Below are 18,462 nucleotides of genomic sequence, written 5' to 3'. Positions count from 1 at the left end.
GCAATTCAAGTCACTTTCAAATACTCATATTTAATTTATTGGCACTTGGCGTACGGCTTGGACATAGTTGTTAAAATCATCTACCTACTAACTGGTGCCCCGGATTCAATCCCATGGAGGAGATTTTTTTTCTCGTTCTACCCTCATTGTAATGCGATCAGGGGTTCAGCCATTCTCCAGCAACCTGGAGAAGTAAAGAGACTGCAGCGTGCGTGAGGAAATCACCTCCTGCATGTGCCAAAGTCTTCAAAGTGTAGAACATTACCTCCAACCAACCTTTCGTTTTCCACTGACTTATCATCTACAGTGAGTAGCCTTTACTTTTAACTGGTGTAATTTATCTCTTTTTCGTTGTGTACAAAGTGATAAAATCATATACCGTATTACTTGAAAATCTAAATATTGCCGGAAAAATAATTCTAAATATTACCAGAAAATCAATTCTAAATATTACTGTAAAATTCATTTTAAATATTACCGTAAAAATAATTTAAATATTACCGCAAAAGCAATTCTAAATATTATCGTAAACAATTTCAAATATTACGATTAAAATTCTAAATATTACCGTAAAACAATTCTAAATATAACCGTAAAAACAGTTTAAATATTTCCATAAAAGCAATTCTAAATATTACCGTAAAGCAATACTAAACACTATCAGAAAAACAATTCTAAGTATTCTTGCTAAGAAAAACAATCTGAATATAAGTATCTTACAATAAAATTTGCTACAATAAATCTATTTGGTGCTTATATTGCTTTCACTTTTTAAAAAACATTTTTCTTTTATACACTGAGAAAAAAATTGTAGGTGGTGGGCTTAAAAAGATAGGTTGCGTAATTCCTGTAGTTTTTGGACAACGTACAGCAGACGTATAACTGGAAACGCATGTTTTATAATACTTTCTGTATAAATGTTCCATCTATATGTACTTTCTGTATGAAACAATGTAGGCGGTCAGGAACTCACATACAAATGGACGTATTCACGTATATAACATATAGCTGACGAAGGTAACGTAAGTATATGAATGTGATATACGGAAAACTGTTAAATGTCAGACATCCTGCAACGGCATGATGTAACATCTAAGGGCAGTGCCTATGTAGCATACGGATAACGTATGCTCCGTACTGATTTCTATAGTAAGCAAGAGGATATCGTATATTTGTACAATATACCGCTGTCCGGATAACGGATTTTTCTCTGTGTATTTTTCATCATATTGAACCATGTGAGTGGTAGCAAAAATCGGTCACAAAAAAAAAATCTCTTCGCTTGCAAATTGGATCCAATGGTTTGATTAATCAGTAACAGGAACTTGCATGTTAAGTGACCTGTGCATTGCATTCCAATATGGTCCTCCACACCCTTCTCTTCAAACATAGACACGCAACGCCTCCCGTGGCTCAACAAATCGAGAATCCAGCTTAATTCTCTTGTTAGCGTCGTCTCTTGTGACTCACATTTCCATCTATAATTTTCAACCTCGTTCGATGAATGAAACGAACAAAAGGTGAGGCAAAGTAATTTGTGTTACTTTTTTTCCTCTCTCTCTCTCTTTCCTGAAAAAAGTTTTTTTTAAAAAAAAAAAAAAAGACGAGAACAAATTCGAGTCGTATTTTCAATTAGAAACTTGGTTTTCCAATCAGAGTAATTCTTTAGATGGAACTTGTTGAGCTAGCAATAACAGACTACTCTATTTTGTGAACCTGAAGAGGTCGAATTCTTGTTAACGTATATTAAGCAGAGAATTTGGCAAAGTAATTATGAGTGTATTATATGCAATGAAGAATAGTGATTCTATCTTTAGGTAGCTTTCCCGCGAGAAGGCTCCTATATGAATAGTAGCATGTTTCTTCCCATACTGCTATACTTAAAAAAAAAAAAAAAAAAAGTTTGTGTGTTCACAACGTGGAGGAGTTTGGTTTGTATGGCATTATACTTTCTCAATTAATATTGAAACCGGAAGTGGTAGTACCAGTTCCGGTTTTAGTAGAGAAAATACAGCGGAGATTAAATATGTTTTGGGGATGCTTAATTGACTCCTGCAAACAGCTTCTGGCTATTACCACTTATAGGTATTCTACAGAAAAAGAGAACTCTGAAACCGGAAGTAAAATGCTAAATCAATTCTGAAGAAACAGCTTCTTGCTATCTCTTATCATTTTTACTCTTTATGTAGATCAGCTTCAAGTGAACTTAGTGGTAGACAAACACCATGTATGTGAGTTTTCTCAGTTCTCCCGTTTCCTCTCATTTTCCTCATTCCTCTATTTCATTAATTTCTCATCATCATCGTCTGCTTTAGCCTAGCCAGCATAGCCATGGGACGTAAAACTTAAAGACTTCATTTCATTTCATGGCTTTGTGTAGATCGATATTGAAACTGGAAGTTGTAGTGAACTTGTTTCACTTTCGGTTTTACTAAAGAGTTAAGGATGGAAATGAAGTGTATTCTTGAGACGGTTAATCATTGCAGGAATCTGCTTCGCGCTATCTATCGCCGTTTCTGCCCTATGGTGATTAATGTTAAAACCGGAAATTATTGATTTCTGGTGGATGGATTACCTTCATCATCGAACTCAGTTCTTAATTTTTGGCCCTTTACATCGTGACCAAAATTAATGATGATATATAAAGTAGTTCTTGAGAATTTTGTCTTCCGGTCGAACGAAAAGACATAGTTTTGTTTTCCAGACGAACATTTTATCTCCTGGACAAACACAAACAGAATTTCGTATTTTCAAGGTCGTTAAGCAAATTTCCTTAAAAATTATTCTCTTTCAGTTCTGGAAAGTTCTCTAGATTCATGGCAAGACCTAACTCACTTGCTGTATTGGAACACCTGATAGATTTTATTTGATGGATGTAACCCGTGATTGTCCGTAAAGGGTTGGCCATAAACAGATCTAACGGAACTTGTTTGACAGTGGTACTAGGGTTGCTGTCACCCTTTCGTTTAACTCCTGTAGCAAAAGAAGGGTTGACTAAGACAATAGGCTCTTGATAATGCCCGAGGTCCCAAGAAGAATCTGTAGACATAATCTTAAGTTTGTTTTACAAAGACTTTCATTCTTATCATGGATGGACGGGTCATAGAAGGTTATGCCTTCTTTGTTGCCAATGCATCATTATTTTGGATGTTGAAAGAGAAAACGGTTCTCTGGCGATATTGAATTATTGTTAGTTGGACGGAATTTTAAATGAGTATTCACTTCGCGTTCACAAGCACAGATATGTATAAAGTGTATACATATATGAACGTGAGACACAGGATTCCAGATAGACGAAAAAATGGAATCATGGAAAATGACTGTGAAGATTTAAATAAATATTGTGATTAGGATTCTGGAGGTTGATCCTGTTCACAAATGATCTATTGGCGGATAAGCATATCGTGGTGTAGCAGGAGACTGGCCTAAAAGATCATCAATAAGATGATAAGCGTAGGTGATCTTGTTGAATATGTAGTGAGAGTGGAGGTACCGATGATGAGGAAGAATTATAGCCATGCTATTATGACGATTAACCTCCCATGTAGGCGTTTGTTGTGGTACAGAATATGCAAGCCCGAGTGCATATTTTTCTAGTACTTGTAGAGGATCATAGAATTTTGGAGTCACTGAGATCCAGACTAAATGTCGGTGAATTATGACTGATCTGACGAAGACTTTGTACGCATAAAGAAGCAGTTTGCTGTACAGTCCACACGTAGTGCCTTTAAGATTTCGAAGAAAGTTTATACGACAACGGATGCTAGGTTTCAAGGTCCGAAGATGAGCATTCCATGTAAGGTCTTTGTCGAACGTAACATAGAGATATTTTAAAATATCTCCTCGTGACGTAAGACGTGAATCCATACGGGGAATATTGAGGCGTTCAGGAGTTCATGTGGGACATAACTTGTGCTTTTACGGGCCAAGTCATCTGAGTCTTCGTGGGATTTAATGTAAGTTTCAACTTAAGACACCATCTTATGAGCATGTGTAAGTCAGGTTGAAGTATGAGATTGATTTGACCAACGGAGGATCCAAGTGCAAGATAAGTCATGTCGTCGACAAACTGAAGTGGATGAACTGAAGATTTTAGTTGCAGCATATCAGAGAAATATAGAATGGGAGAGAGAACAGAGCCTTGCGAAACATCTGCACGTAGAAGAAAGGTTGATGATTAGGCTCCATTAATCTGGATATAAGCAATTCAAGGTGAAGGAAATTGGCGATAACTCGGGCATACGTGAGCGATAAAAGAGATGAAAGCTTGTAAATGAGACCAGCGTGCCAAACAGTGTTAAAAATTAGTTCGATGTCAAATAAAATGAGAACAGATAGAAATCATTTGTTAAAGTGGTTGATCTGTAGAGATGAATGTTTCAGTAATTGATCGTTGGTGCCAAATGCAGGACAGAAACCACCTTGTGTAGGAGGTAATACATTTACTGCAAAATATGAATATAGTCGCGCTACTTGAATTCATTCGAATCTTTTACTAAAATTGTTGGTGAGATTCATTCGTCGGTAAGATGCTACTGATGACGGATCTTTCTTAGGTTTAGGAATACTACTATTTTTGCTAGTTTCCACTGTGTGGAAAAGTAGCCGTTTGTTAAAATCGTAGACCAAAGTACTGCAAGCACTGCTAGAAAGGCGGATCGTGGAGAAGTTAATGATAAGAAATATTGTCGGTACCTGGAGTTGTATTCTGACGATGTTTGATGACATCCAAAATATTGTCCTGTGTGATGGGAATAAGGAATGAATCATGTTGACAAATTTGGTTGGTAAATACAAGTTGAGACTGTGGGTATGACAGATCACCAATAGCAGATCATGTATGTGACGATAGGATGGATAAGTATAGATTGGAGATGAATAACGAGTGAAAACGTCCTCAAAATGTTTGAAAAAGGTATTGGCCTTGTTGTAGTCTATAACTAGCGCGGTCTCTTCAACCATTGTTACTGTGGTTCATGGTTTTGAAAGATAAGACACCTAAAAAGATATCAGAACAAAGTTAAATTTCTCTTATCAAGCAATTTGTCACAAGAGAGTTTCCTCGCAATAGTACAATGTTCCGCCATACACTGAAATTGGCGGTGTAAATTAAGGAAATGGTGATCGCTAGTTAACGTGGATAGATAAGTACGTAGACGCTGTGTGATGTCCAATGCGTGAGAAGGTAAATTGGGGCGGCTCTTTGCATGAGAAAATCCTGAAGGTATCTCCTTCCAATTACAACGCAATTATTTAGTAACTGACAGTAAAAATGTGTTAGTTTCAATGTTTTGCTTTGAACAAAGTTTTACGGAGTATATCTGATATTTATACTATGTAACAGACAACGTATTATATTTATTTCACGAAAGTAGTGCTGTGAGCGTATACATTTTTATTTTTCGACAAGTGCCGCCATCGCTTGCTTTTATGTGTTCTAGAACCAAAGTACATTGGTTTAGTACCCGTGACTTAACAAGATATTTTGTCTGAAACGATATTATCGTTATTTTCTACGCTTTATCGGTACGTCTGCTTGTTCTTTCTATGTTTGCACCAAAGCATGAATGACTGGGCTGGTATTGCTCATTGATTTACTGTTAATAAGTATGAAGGTTTATTTGCACGGATAGATTAATCTAGAAAGTAGAAGGTATTGGCCGACCGTAATTTTACATGTACCATCCTGACATTTGCCTAACATATCCGAGAAAACCCTGAGAAGAAACCCATCAGAATGGACGGCTACAGGATTTGAACCCGGGACCTTCTGAATGCGAAGACAACAGCCTGAAGGGTTAAGTACAGATGAAGATTATAGATTTATTAATGTTCAACCCATACCCATTTCTGAAGCAATCTGTTTACGTCATATTTCTCTCCCATGAACCCCAGAAATCAATTAGGTATACGTGTCCATTGTCCCTAAACCTTTTGGTCAAGAAAACCAAATCAACTAAGATTTTTGTTGGCATGACAAAATTGATAATCCATATTTTCTAACCAAATAGTATAAACATTACCATAACCATAAACCTAACCATAAATATTGAGTATAAATGACCACGTATTTGGTTAAATGAAACAATGTAACCATATAACCTAACCAAATAAATATAGTATTCCTCATCTAGTCCTTTTTTTCTTTTAGTATATTTCCATTACTTTCTCATTTGATACATCTATCACTCTAATTTTCAACATTCTACTATTGCATCACATTTTAAAAGTTTCCACTATACTTTTTCCTTCTTCTCTTATAGTCTATTCCTCACATTCATACAACACTACACTTCGCTATACATATATGCTTTTCAAGAAATAGATCAACAGATTTCGTTACCAAAGATAATTTCATATTTTTCTTGTTCTTCTTATAGAAGTACTGTACAACTGTTGACTTCGTTATTTTTAAAATAAACAATTGAAGTTTTCCTTAATATTTCTTATTGGAACAACATAGTACTGGTGCTTTTCTCTCTCTTTTTTTTCTTTTTTTGTAAGACTGAAAGGACATTCGATCCAAAAGGTCTTGTGGTCCCCTTCACTACCATAATTGTGTTACGTTCTCATCCTGTTACTTCTGTATCTATTGGTGGCAAAGGTTTTCCATTTGGAGAAGAAAGAGTAGAAGAGAATCAGAAGAGGGGAAAGAAAAATTCAAACAGTCGAACAAGAAATTCAATTTCCGGCAGTAGGACAAGTGCAAGATGTTCCACAGTTGAAAGATCTCCTCCGCACAAGATCAAAAGACGTCTTCCGCCCAGACGCCAAAGAAAGAAGAACTGTCATCCAAAGAGAGCAAGTATTGAGAGGTTTTTCTAAAGCGTTTCTTTCCCTCGTTTTATTCCACATATCAATGTTAGATGCCATTGCAAGATGTCATCGTTTTTATATTGAAATTTGATTCTCATTCTTTCTCTACTCGCAGTTCTACCTATATATATATATATATATATATATATATATATATATATATATATATACAGAGAGAGAGCAGATAGCTGAAATATGACCAATAATATCTGGAATTCTGAGACAAAATTCAGAAACGGTAGTTCGTCAAAGGAACTACCAATCATACTAATGGTGAAAGTGTTTACGCTTAAATAGATTTCTAATGGTGGTTTTTATACTAATTTGAGGACTTGGAATCAAATACGGCTACAGTTAAACATAACTGTCCATGGGATCATGAGGAAAATGACATCAAAGTTGAAATATAAATAAATATAAATGTCCCCACTTTGAGGGAATTTTCTTGTCAGCCATGAACGAATATGGTTAGAAAAAGTCCTATTGAATTCAGCGTAAGCACGTTTACCATTAGCATAAATAGTAATTTAAATATCCCAACTTTTGTGTCATTTTTCTCCACTCTTTTGGTACGTCCCTAGTGTCACCATTAAGAGAAGATAAATGACAATAGATATATAATTTCCTACTTAAGAGTATATTACTTCATCATTATCATATGTATTCTGAAATTATTGGCAGGTCACTTTGTGCAACTGAGAATATTCCATGCTCCACGGTCTTCCGCTAATCTCTTCGTCTTCAAGTACGATTTCTCTGTTTTGATATTGTCTATTAATTACAGCCATCATACCTTTCAGTACGTCCTTCATGATACAGTTCCTTCTTACCCAACATCCCAACCAGTTTGTCTTCCTCTTCTTAATAATATCTGAAATTGTTATTTTCTACTCCACCATTTCTAACATCCTATCATTCGTTTTCCACTGTTCTCCACACCCATATTTCGAAAGCTTCCGGTCGTATCTCTTCATTTTTGCGTAATGTCCATGTTTCTGACCCGTAGAGCACAATACTCCAAACGAAGATTTTTATGAGCCTTTTTTTTTTCAATTCCTCATTCAAGATCCCACAAAATAGTATTTTCTTTCTCCTAAAGGATTTTTTCGCCATTCCTATCCTTCCTTTTGTTTCAATTTCACACTTCATATAATCACTGTTACTAGTCACCAGATATGAAAAACTAGTCACCTGCTCTATTTTCTTATTTTCTACTGCCATCGTAATACCCCTTGTTTCCTCAGAATTTCCATTGATTTCACCTCCTTGTACATTTCCTCATATTTCCCAACCCTATCTATTTTTTTTCTGTTTTTCTGTAAATACACCACATAAATAAATTAACAATTTCTTCCAATACAATCAATACAATCAATCATCTTTATTACTGGCATAGCTATATTTAGCACTATAAAAATTCGTTTTCCTCAATTTTCTTCAAAACTAACTCTATGGCCTATGGAATCCGAAAGTTCAATGCCACGTTCACAAAAGCTCTTTATTGACTTCTATCCTTAGCCAGTCGGATCCAGTTTCTACTTTGTATTTCTACTTCTGCGAGATCCATCTTAATATTGTCCCTTCCATCTGCGCCTAGGTCTTCCTAATGGCCGTTTTTGGATTGGTCTTCCTGTTAAGACTTTGAAAGCGTTCCTACTTTCTTCCATCCTGGCTACATGACCTGCCCACCTGAGCCTTCTAGAATTGATAACTCTATGTTTGGTAAACCGTATAAATTATATAGTTTCTCGTTATGAAGTTTCTGCCATTCCCCATTCCCATTCCTCTTGGGTCCGAATAGTCGTCTCAGGCTCTTGTTCTCAAATACTTCCATTCTACGTTCTTCCTTTAGATTAAGCGACCATGTTTCGCACAGAAAAATAGGCATGATTATCGTTTTATATATATTATAAGCTTAAAATTACTCGACAGAATTCGCGATGACAAGAGATTTTGAACTGAATAATAACACGAATTCCCTGCTTTTAATCGACATTTAATTTCTTCTTGAATATGATTTTTGTCTGTTAATATTGATCCTAGATATTTGAAAGTATCCACTTTATCAAAGGTATTATTGGATATTTTAACGCATCTACAGTATAATTTGCCATATTACGATCCCGACGAACTTCCATGTGTTCAGTTTTCCCTGCATTTATTTCTAAACCATGTTCCTGCAAGCATTTAATAAGACCTCTGCGTTTCTTTCTATTGTTCTCCTGTCATCTCCTATTAAATTTACATCTTCAAATCTACGGGCGAGAACTAACTATCAAGTATTGCTCGGAAAACTGAGTTGATTCTGGAGCGCCTGTTGGATCGATATTGCATTTTTACCTGTGTGAACCAGGTTGACCAGATAACCATATGACCCGTTAGAAACGTTTGTACTGTTAAACCTGTTTTGCAGCATTTGACCCATTTGAATGGGTTGAACCATTTTGTAACGCTCAACCAGTTTGGACTGTTTGACCCGATAGATCTGGTAGATAGAATAGAATCTATAAACCTAGTGAGTATTTCAGATAAATACAAACACTGAAAATTGTGTCATATTCTTAATAATTGTAACTGTTCATTAAGTACAAATATTTTTTCTTTCTTCATAATTCTTCGTTTGTTTAGCCTCTGGTTGTAATTACACGTGCTGTGCTGATTCAAAATGCTTTCCACTTCCTGTATCATGCAGAGGGTGACTTCTGAGGGTTCTCCTTGGAAACCCCAACTTTTCTGTAAATTTAGTCCAAGTTTAGAGGTGATTTTACAAATACAGTATCACCAGTGTTCCCAATTAGTTCCCGCACTTCCTAAGATCGGTCCTGTTCCTCGCAGAGAGTCCACCCTATCCGGATCCCGTCCAATCTGAGTAACAAGGCAGGCATTTGTACACTTTCTTAATGAAACTAGCAGTGAAATGATTAGCCTAGCCTAAAAATTTGATCTTACACTACATTTGTACTGTTTCTTATGAAAACAAGTAAGTTCTATCTCTTTTTCCTGAGAATATACTGTATGTGGAAGCAGTCGAAAATGACTTATCGTTTTCTCAAGTTTTGAATAACACCAGGATCTTGTAATATTGGACTCCCCTACCTCCCTCAGAACTTCAGACACTTTCCAGCAAAAATTTATAGGTACGCGCTTGAAAAATCACTAACTCAAATCATGGGCAAAATGGCGGGCATATCGCAGTACGTTCTGAGAAACCTAGAGGGTTCCATCTTACTATTAGCTGAAAAATGTTGCAACATAAAGAAATTAGGAATAAAATAATACGTTTTAGACAGAATAAAACTTTGGCTTTGAAAAGTGACTTGTGAATGAAATGAGTGCTTTCCTAGTCCTAGGTAAAAGTCAAATGATGTATTGTTTAGATCTATTAGCCTAGTAAAGACAGGCCTATGGCCTATTTTAGATACAATATTTGTACGTAAAGATAGTACTTACTGCTGTTTGCTCTTACTTATATATCTTAGTTCAAGGTTCACGAGTTGGTGGTTAGTGGTTCTGAAGGAGCCTTATGCATTTTGCACACTTTTGAGAAACCCACATATCGTTGATTTGTTCTGTCCTTCTTCCAGGTGGATTGATGATCCTCTACTGGATGATAATCGACAGATCTGAAGTATTGATTAAAAGATCCTGATTGTATCTCACTTAACTTTATATAGATTATTTTCACTGAAATACAAGCATCTTTTTAAGTTGCCGTGAGGCTGTTTATTGAAAAGAATTAATGATGATAATTGAAAAGGACTGATTTACGAAGTTCTGCGAGATAAAATGATTTACGCTTGTGTATTTTTATTTATTGACTTTTAAGAAAATACAACCATCTCTAAGTGAAACTTACAGACATTGTTTCCTATAGTAATTGTTACAGGATAGACGCATATTAATATCCAACATATTCTATTGTTGAGTTTTGCAATATTGTAGGATATCTATGGTAATCTTGGAATTATTATCTGTACATAAGGAAACGATCGTTCGAGAAAAGATGGATCCAGGGTTTCGTGGACTATCTCGAACTCCCATTTTCTACAATCATTTTATTTAAAACAAGTGTTGTTTTAGATTCATTTTCTTTCGTACTCAATATTTATGATGTGTGGACGTGCCTGGCGCCAAGAGTTTTATTATCTTCCATGGATTTACTTCGTAACAACATATTATTTAGTGCAGGCGGATTCGGGTTTATGGCCGATCTAGTTTAGTTGCAACTTGTGCCGTGACTAAACTTATTTAGTGCAAATAATTTAATACAATTTTTCCACTTTAGAATATTAATAGTGAAATTGTCGTCCTGGCTGAAGTGCAACGACTTTAATCTTTGAACGACAACTGTGGTTAATGAATGAAGGAAGGAAGAAAGGAAATGATTATGGTAAGACATTCTATTAGTCTTGCTATTTTCCTCTTCAATATTAGTAATATTTCTTACTTATTTATCAGTAGCGGATAGTAGATTTAAAATATTATTTATTTATTTATTTATTTATCAGACACAACAGGTAGATGTCTACTTGAAATATTACAATATATTTTTACAACAGCTTTTTTAATGTGTTACAGAACATTGTGCATATATCAGTTTTATCACGTTTTTATCATAATTTGTAGTAGACAGAACATATTCTTCAGAATGGTGACCAGCAGTATGTTGATCCTAGACTTTTTGCAGTAAAAGAGGCCTGTATTATTAGTTCTAGTTCTAACTGAAGGAACATGGAAGTTTAATACTCATATAAAGTTTGAGCAATCGAATTCATTTTGAACTATTTTTTGGAAGAATACCAAATCGGCAATATTGCGCCTTTGATCTAATGAGTAAATATTAAAATTGTCAACCAGTGAACTATGGTTTTCGAATGACGGATAAATTCTAGTTACTTTGTATATCAAATACCTAAGAAATGTTGATTGGACTTTTTCAACTTGTTGACAATACTTTTGCTGCGAGGGGTTCCAAATTACAACAAATTATTCAAACTTGGAGTCTAGGTATACATATGAGTGATACACTTTCAAAAGTCTTTCAATATTACTGAAGTCATTACCACTTTTAATTATGAATCCTAATAATTTAAAAGTATGAATAACATTTTCGATATGTTTAATGAACGTTAATTTCGAGTCAAATGTAATACCTAGATCTTTAACTGTATTAGGTCTACTTATAGAAGTGTTACTAAGCTTATAATCATATTTAAGTGTATTTTTTTTTCTTTTTTTTTCTTTTTTTTTTGCTGAACGATAATACGTTACATTTGTTTATGTTTACTCCAAGGTTATTGACTGAACACATAGTTTGCAATAATCTCTAAACTGTGTTGTTAATGAAGACAGACATGCACAGAGTTTGTCTTGGAGTATATTTTGAGATCTTTAGCGAACAATAAATTTTCACTGTTGGGTATGCGATCTGTTGAAAAATAGTAGAAACAGTATAGGGCCTAGGTTGGAGCCGTGTGGAACTCCTGATAATGATTTGCACTTGTAGATATTATTCACCAATGGAAATCGTATCATATTTTAAAACCAGGACCTGCTACTGTTGAATCGATCGATTAAGCTAAATGGAAGAGAGTTGAAACTAAGAAAATGTCCGGACACAAACGTTTCTTTTCGTCATTCCTGAATACGGAATCATATAATTTTCGTAGGGAATTTCCAAAATCGTAATCTGCTTAGAATAAGATCTAACATAATAGATGAACGAAAGGTAAAGCACTGAAAGAAGACAAAGGATATTTTTTAAAAAATAAAACAAAAAAGTATATATATTAATCCTCGAAAATGGGAAACCTTTTTACGTAATTTTATTAGGAAGAAATGACGTAGCAGAGACTTATTTCTTGTCTTTGTACTGATGTAAATGGTTAGACTCAATCTCATTAATTCGGAAACGTTAACATCAATTGAAATCCAGAAATAGAAAGAAAGGGGGTGAAAATTGATGTATTATTCATTTTAGCTTCTAGTTAAAAGTTCTTCTCTCTTTTTTCTTAAGAAGAATCCATTCTCTTCTGAAATTACTTTATGTGTATTTATGTGTTTCAGACAAAAAAAAAAGTATTTCTTTCTTCCTTCCTTATCCTTCTTATACGTCATTAAGTATTTTGTTCTGAACTCTTACAATTCACAACCGCGGGGGAGTGGGGGGGCAGTGAGAGAAGGAAAAGAAAACAGATTTTCAACTTTACTTAGTTGCCGAGGAACATTTGTGTTTCGTAAAGGAAAAATCTTTAAAACTTTACATTTTAACTCTAAATAAGAATTCACACAATAGAAGAAGAATCGTTAGAAAATCATCATTTTAATTTTACTCTTCTTCTTCAAAGGGCTTTTCCCTTTCTTCCTTAATGTCTTTAGTTTCTTGTACTTTGTCCCTGTTTTGTCTCTAATTCGAATTGGAAAATTGTTTTGAGATTTAAGGATAATTAGTTAATCGCTATACTTGTGGTCGTGTTCACAAATCTTGAAGATTAACATTTTTACTAGTATTATCATTACGTAATCTTTACAACTAACCTTCTCTGTTATGGCTTCCTGTTTCGGTCCCGTTTTCCCTACAAGTTTCTCATGCACACTGAGAAAAATCCGTTATCCGGACAGCGTTATATTGTACAAATATACGGAATCTTTATGTTTACTACAGAAATCAGTATGGTAATACATTATCCATATATTACATACGCACTGCCCTTAGATGTTACATCATGCCTTTGCAGGAATCTGATATCTTAACAGTCTTCCGTATATTACATATGTATGCATATGCTACATATGTCAGCTATATGTTACATCCGTCTATCTGTATGTGACATCCTGACCACCTATACACAGTTCTTTCGTTCGTACGGAAAGTACGCTTATTCGGAACACTTGTGCGGAAAATGCATATAAAATATACTTTGTACGTTTGCTGTACGTTAAATCCATTCCGTATACAGGTTTCCTATTTTCGAGGATTAATATATATACTTTTTTTGTTTTTTAAATATCCTTTGTCTCCTTTCAGTGCTTTATCTTTCGTTCATCACGTATGTTAGGTCTTATTCGAAGCAGATTTTGATTTTGGAAATGCTTTATGAAAATTATATGATATGATATGATGACGAAAACAAACGTATGTGTTCGGACATTATCTTAGTTTCAATTCTTTTCCATTTAGCTTAATCGATTTATACATGTAACCTACGTTTTTAGGTACACCACATACGTTTTTTTCACTGTACATAAATCGAGTATATTTTCTTTAAATTGTACATGTACGCACTTAAGTTTATCTTCAACCATAGTGCAAAATTTCATCAATTTTGCTCAAGGCTGTATTTATTAAAATTACGTCAAAATTAAAATGTTTGAGTATTGATTGCAATCACACAGTACTTTATATAAATTCTTGACTGCAAACGCGTATTTGACCTGAGGCGTATTATTTTCAGCAAAAAAAAAAAAAAAAAGTACTTGATGAAATATGTAATAACAAAAATCGTTATCTACTTGTCAGTGTAACATAACTAATGTCTTAGATCATTTTTAGTTAATTGAATTATTAAATAGTGTTTAATTAAAGTTCTATCCTGGAAAAGCTTGATTTGCTGTTCAATTACCTATGCTGTTTGTAATTTATTCTTATCGTTTTGTTACTAAGATTTCTTAAATTTATTTTCAAGTTTTGTTCATTGTCTAAAATAATTCATCTTATGCGTGTTAAAGTGTGACAAACTTTTAAGACTATTATAGTCTATATTTAAATATTATACCTAGGTACATCTACTTATATTTCATTTTTTGATTGCAGAGTGCTTCTCGTATATAGGAAACATTGAAGTGCTCTGTCGCCATATGTGAATCCAAGGAAAGTGAAGGGTTCCTCGCTCCCTAGTACCACACACATTAGTGCTGCAAAACCTCGGTGAGAGAGAAAATTGAGAATTTTTCATCGCCCCGACCCCGAAACTTCATATTCATGTTTGATTCCATTCTTGAAACGACAACGAGACCACAATACAAGACTATACTTAGCCGGGCCAACCGTTCCACTTGTAACCGGCCAATCTAGATGCATTTAAACATATTTCCAAGGTCAAACGCAAGATTCACCACTCTGAAACACTTCTCTGTTAAAATTAATTTTGTATATAAAAAAAATCAGTCTTGTTTTTTAATTGTCACATTGTATATATGGTTCAATAAACAGAAGCCTTGCTTTGTATGTAATTAAATACAGTTATTATTTGCTGAGCAAAACAATATATTTTTACATCAAAAACTAAATACTTGCGACAGTTTCGCCAACTAACTCTGGTTTCATCAGACATTAGGAGATTGTACATTACTCCTGTATCACATAGTGTCTGAAAGACAGTGACGAAAACAAGTATTTAGTTTTTGACTTAAAGATATATTGTTTTGCTCAGCAAATAATAACTCCGTATTTAATGGTTCAATGGTGTAGCTCTAATTTTTATTGCAAGTGATCTTTAGGTCGATCAATTGATCCAAAACCAAGTGAATTTATGTAGATAATGTGTTCGTAGGTTGCGCACAATCTCATTCCACAAATTCGTTCATAATCGATTACTTTCATTAATCATTTTTAATCTTTCTCAGCCTAAAGAACATAAACATTGGACGTTACATTAAAAATTACGTTTCGTTATTTTAATACACGATTGATAAAATGATTAAGTGCTGAGAGTTTAACATCCCTTTGCATTACCGAACCAATGTATGACGGGACTTGTAATTCAAATTTAAATTCGAGTCATTGCTTGAGTCTGTATCTTACCAAAGACCGAACCCGGCACTACAAGCATAGTTACTTGACTACAAAGAAGCGCTATATACGTATTCACATACAGGATGTTTCAAAACAACAGCGACAACGTTTGGAGGTGATTCCTGACACCAAGATAAGACAAAAAGTATAGACCAACCTGAATGCACAAATGCTTCCTTTCGGAGTTACAGGCTGACAAAAACATGAAAAAAAACGAATTTTAAAGGTCCATAGCTCCAAAACTATTGAACCTTCTGTAGCCGGGCCAAGACTTTATATAGGAACTGATATGTGCGTTATCCAAAACTACATGTTACAGAATTCTAAGGTACTCACGTAACAATTTTTATAGAGGGAGTTTGTAGTAACGGCATATAATCTGAAGCACTCATCAACTACCTCTATAAAAATTGTTGCGGAAGTACATCAGGATTCTAAAACTTGGATATTTGGATAGGGCATATACTAGTTTCTAAGTGAGGTCTTGATCAGACTACGGTCGGTTTCATAGTTTCGGAGCTATGGATCTTTAAAGTTCATTTTTTCATGTTTTTGGCAGACTATAACTCTGAAAGGAAGAATTTGTGCACCTAAGTTGGTCTATACTTTTTTTCTTATCTTGATGTCAGGAATCACTTCCCAAGGGTTGTCGGTGTTGTTTTGAAACACCCTGTATAAAGACGGGAAATAAGCTAAAAGAATGAGAAAGAAATAAACTAAAAGAATGAGAGACGCATTGCAAAAGAGTAGACATGAGTAAAAGAGTAAACACAGATTGAGATACAGAATTTCGTTCAGTATGGATTTCCAGTCAATTTAGATGGATCTTGATCAAGGTTTGCTTTTTGCTAGTTGACATTGTGGCGGATAATCAGTTGCAGAACCGACAACATTTACCCACTGCAACTACCTCTGGGACCTGTTGCTTGCTCAGCCAAGCGATGGATGGGACTTTCCAATCGAACAAGCTTATTGGTTATTTTAATGGTTGCGCAAATAGATTCCATTTTGTTTAAACAACAGAAAATCGAAAGGTGGAACAGACATAAGAAACTTTATTTATTTTATTTATTTTTACGGAATACCTACTGAATGCATGAAATAATATTAGTGCAAACTTAGTATAATGTGTTTAGATTTAATTTTAATAAATACATGTTTAATCAGTAAAAAACTTATCATTTATATGAAATTGCCATAAAACTACAGTATATTGGATTGCCAGATAAATCCATTTTATTTATTTCTTAATGAATCACTTTGACTCACGACCCATCATGACCCACCGTGACCCACTCTGTTCCACCACCCACCAAAATCCATCGTCATCAACTGTGACCCATGATCCACACCTTCCTCTCGACTGATTAAAGAGCTTACACTTGTAATAAAACAAGGTTGTGAAATTATCACTAATCGCAGCTTGAATCTCTACGGCCAATCTCTCAAATACCACTGTGTTACAATACCGGTGGATTTGACCTTTACGATATGCAGATAAAGTGTTTGCCATAGGCCATATTACGACGAATTTCAATTTAATTATCATATATAATTATTTCCTTCTTGAATTACAGATATTTTTCAATGGAAAATATGATGAAATGAGAAAGTCTCAAATCAAGATAAAGTAGACGAATGTAAAGGATCATGATGAGTAGTAGGTCGCAATAGATCACGTCCTCTCAACCCATGACCCACTGATCCACTCCATGATAAATTATCATGCAACAACATTAGTGATATAATGTGTTTTTCTATGCCTAAAAGTTATAATTTATGCATTACAAATGATGAGAGAGACTTCCTTACTTCACGTAATTCAACTTAATGTTATGATAAAACTTGCAACAATTTTAAAGGTTTTGTTCTTCGTAAATAATTCCTTTTAAATTATTTTTTTGTCAATGAGTTTATAACTCACCCTGTACAAATATCTTTTCCTATATAAGTTTGAACAGATACTTCAAGGATTTATAAGTTACAGCATGTAAGCTTCCCATTCCATCAAACCTAAAACGTCACATGTCTAGGCATCGCAAAAGGAGAGTGTTTCTCTTTTCACAATCTGAAAGTTCAGTTAATAGCGATTAGCAAAAAAATTGCAAAAAGATAACCCGTCTTTAAAATAACACGCTATTAAATACACTAACGTAGCGCTAATTGCATTAATAAAATTAAAAATAATTGTCGTATTCTAGCCTTTATTTCTATTTTTTTAAAAACACAAGATAAGTATCTTCAACATTGTAAAACAACATTAGATGGTCCTAATGAGACAGGATATAGTGGAAAGTGCCAGACTGCATCCATATGGTTGTGTAATAAACAAAAAGCTAACATATGCAAACATAGTACATTTTAAACAAGTCGTAAACTGCAGTTATTGCTTTGTACTCGTCTCGCGACGTGAGGTGAATGAATATTTTATATTTTTCGTATCTCCTCTTTTTCTTTTACTCGAGTTATAAAAGGCTGAAAATTACTTTTTAGATTATAGTTTTTGTAAATTTTAGTGCATTTATTACTCTCCCGTTTTGCTTTCTTTCTTTTTCATAAACTGTTACTCTCGTTGGCTCACTAAGTTAATATGGAGTTTCGTAACATAAATGTTTTCGGAGAGTTTCTACCACAGAGAATTACGTAGAAGTTACAAGGGTTATTTTACTCGTTTTGGAAGTTGTGGTATAATCTGAATAGGTGTGCCACTACACTCTGTTGGGTAGGAAAAATCTGTATGTGTCTGTAAAATAATTAACGAATAAGGGAGAATCAACCGATACCTTAACAAAAGCCAGAAGAAGAAGTGAGCAAAATATTGATGCCTTTCAGTGAAAAATTAATTTTTCCAA

General features: G+C 34.4%; 1 protein-coding gene and 1 long non-coding RNA gene across 2 annotated transcripts in view; both read left to right on the top strand.

The window, feature by feature from the left end:
• The window catches only part of LOC145662988 (monocarboxylate transporter 12-like), an 881,834-nt gene that overhangs the window by 126,174 nt on the left and 737,198 nt on the right, over positions 1-18,462 (top strand). The gene's annotated exons all lie outside the window — the stretch shown is intronic.
• Positions 10,804-15,043, top strand: LOC145662174 (uncharacterized). Its single transcript, XR_014127005.1, has 2 exons — positions 10,804-11,206; positions 14,630-15,043. It is a non-coding gene; the product is annotated as an uncharacterized LOC145662174 (long non-coding RNA).

Source organism: Thermobia domestica, chromosome 10, assembly GCF_964235325.1.
Source record: "Thermobia domestica chromosome 10, izTheDome1.hap1.1, whole genome shotgun sequence".
NCBI classification, from domain to species: domain Eukaryota; kingdom Metazoa; phylum Arthropoda; class Insecta; order Zygentoma; family Lepismatidae; genus Thermobia; species Thermobia domestica.
The sequence above is the reverse complement of the archived record's forward strand: the minus strand, read 5'-3'. Positions and strand labels throughout refer to the sequence as shown.